General features: G+C 43.1%; 1 long non-coding RNA gene across 1 annotated transcript; it reads left to right on the forward strand.

Moving 5' to 3' along the window:
* Positions 1-6: 6 nt before the first annotated feature.
* Positions 7-2,634, forward strand: LOC109543550. The gene is made up of 4 exons (XR_002172508.2): positions 7-664; positions 726-1,765; positions 1,975-2,291; positions 2,474-2,634. It is a non-coding gene; the product is annotated as an uncharacterized LOC109543550 (long non-coding RNA).
* The last annotated feature ends 335 nt before the right edge of the window (positions 2,635-2,969 follow it).

Consider the following 2,969-nt stretch of genomic DNA (forward strand, 5'->3'; position numbering starts at 1 on the left):
TGCCCCCGACACTGCTCTCGTTTTTAGAAATACGCTCTTTGAAATCTAACAGCAAAGAGAGAGAAAACTCGTTTATTCATCAGCGACTTGTTGTGAAGAGAGTCGACAAAAAAACCAGTAAGGACAATGCTTTTTTCGACAATGACTTTTTTCCAGAAATTATTCCATTGCGGACGTCCGAACCGAAGCAAGTGATTCGATTTTTCTTTTATTTTGAACATTCATCTGGGACAGTAACCGTATCCAATCGTGCGTGAGTAAGAAGAGCAAACTCGTCATGGTCGCAATGCGTTTTTCAAAAGTGCCATCCATGTCAGCATCCGCTCGGACACAATTGTGTGCGTTTTAGGATTTTGTCGGGGTTCACGACGATCTGGATTCGCTGTCATGTGAAATAAGCCTCCAGTCTAATAGGCGTGGAAGTTTCGCTCTACATAAATGATTTTCCAGGCGCAAAAGGCGGGCAAACATCGTGGATCGGAACTTACCAAGGTGCTTTTTATCTGCGAAACTTATTTCATATGAGCAAACAATCCGAAGAAGATCTGTAATGTAAGGTAACCGAGTACAAGCTTTTATAACAATTATATCCAACAACAACTGGAATTCTGCAACGTCCGTTAGTACCGTCAAAAGCAGTGGAAAATTGGTCCGAAAATGCCAGGTATCTAAGCACTGGAAAATGTGGCGATGGCGAGCTGCTTCAGCAAAGTGTTTCGTTTCAGCCAATTGTGCGAAATATTCATTAAACGAGTGATTTCCAAGAATCACATTTCCCCGACAATGAAGAGACCTTCAAGAAGCAGTCTTGAGTCGTTCGGATTCAATGGGGATCTTGTGGATTGTGGCAGTTAGTCGACAAGAACCCCATTGGCCTGTAAGGGGATGTTCAGCAGAACGGGTATCGGGATCAAGTGCTAGGCGCAAAGCAACTTGCTGACCGTCTGCAGGCAGGAACTGACCTTCCACCAAGTCCTCAGTAAGCTGAATTCGGCACCAAGCTGCTGGGCCAAAGGAATACCCGTCAATAGATCAATGGGGATCTTGTGGATTTTGGAATTGATTTGGTCTCGATGTAGAGATCAATTTAATTTTCCGAATCGACTAGGAACCCAGGGTTATCTAATGGCGTGACTACGGCGTCGGGAACTTCAACGAAGATCAATCAGCAGGACTTTCGAGATCACAATGTGAAGCGAACCGGCGAAGAACGAAGACCAGGCGGGTGAATAAGAAGCAGCCAGAAGATGCAACAGCACGCAGGCACCAGGTGGGAATGGGCGCAAAATTCCGAAGACCTCGACAACACATGGGGAAGTACCAGAACGGGACTAGTGGAACAACCGGATGGATGGAAGATATTCAGTCAGACGGATGAAGAAAGAAAAAACAATGCTTTATGGAAACGGGATGGTTCTGTGGACACGCTCGGGTCTGGAGACTCGAAGACATGGTTTGGGCGACGGCTACCAGATGAATGTGCAGCTTGAATGAAGACTACCGGATGGATCAGACGGAAAACAGCATCGACGAGAAGAATTCCTTTGAAGAATACCGCAAGGCAGGTGAACGGGCTCCAGGAAGCTGCAATGGGACATATTTTGGGCGCAGATTTGACCTCGCCGGACTATCCACTCTTCAAGTCTCCAAAACTCCAAGGGGAAGAAACTTGAGCCAGCCAGCCAGCCAGCCAGCCAGCCAGAAGAAAATGGGACTGAACAACTTGGCCGCTCTTCAAAAAGCCCTTTTTGGCAAACCAAAGCAGGTGAGGCTAGTTGTATTACTTTTTTTCGTGTTGCTACGCTACTTTCTTTCCATTACACGCAGCAGCTTTCTCTTCATTATGATGAATGTCATGCACCACTCTGATTTCATTTGAAGTCACAAAAGACTCACACTAACTGACCTCATTATGACACTCTCATCACGTGCAAATATTGCTTAACTGAGAGTAATTGGAATTTCTTGTTACAGGCGCTAACTTGATGCCGATGGAAATACGAGGATGACCACAATTAGAAGAATGGAAGATTAAGAACTTGGGGAAAACGCGCAGCTTGGTCAGGAGGGCGAGACTAAACTCGTATCGCCTGCATGGTAAAATAAAGCAATCCCAGACGTCTGGTTGGAGTGCCATTTCATAGTGCTTGAGGATTCGATCAAAGCAGTGCAAGACGGGCGTTCATCGCAATGTGGAATGCGTACTTCCTGATACTGACTGGGATTATTTATTAGATTGTGCAAGATACAAGTACGGAACTGTCACCTCTTTCAACGGGAACCCACAGCAGGTGTGTTTCACAATTATTCATTTTGTTTTTGCGCAATTTTTAATGATGAATGTCATGCACCACTCTGAATTGGCGTTGCGGTTACCGAAGACTCACCTATTACTGAAAAAAAAATTGCACTATTACGTGCTGCCTGAAACGTTTAAAAGTAGTAAAAAATAACGCATTTTTTTCTTTTTCAGATCGCATCAATCAGCAAACCGTTCTCGTCCAGCTATATTTTACATTGTCCAAGAAGACATCGATGGGTTTTTGGATGTTTTATATTACTATTCAATCAATGGTTGGAATTAAATATTGTTGCGTTTAAATTTGTGTTTATGAATATATCTATCACTTGACACTTGTTTTTTTTTTATTAATTTTTCTTGTGTTCAGTGTCTTTGTTAACCAAACACATTAATGCAGAGACCAGTTAGTCCATTCATAAAACCTTATTTCAGTGACATTTGCTAGCCGTTTATTCAAAGCGAACAAACCGCAATTCCTTTTGTGTACTTTGTAACTACATAAACGTAACGCTATACTGCTCCTGACATTTGCTCGCAATCTCCTTAAACATTCTGCTCTCCTGATACAAATTGAAACTTTCGTGTGCTTGCAAATTTCACCAATAGAGAGCATTTGCATCGACAGAATAATAGCGTAACGCTAAACTCCTGTTCCTCATATTTCTTC

The sequence above is a fragment of the Dendroctonus ponderosae genome, unplaced genomic scaffold (assembly GCF_020466585.1).
Source record: "Dendroctonus ponderosae isolate FM_Combo_2020 unplaced genomic scaffold, Dpon_F_20191213v2 Dpon_F_20191213_10, whole genome shotgun sequence".
Classification (NCBI taxonomy): domain Eukaryota; kingdom Metazoa; phylum Arthropoda; class Insecta; order Coleoptera; family Curculionidae; genus Dendroctonus; species Dendroctonus ponderosae.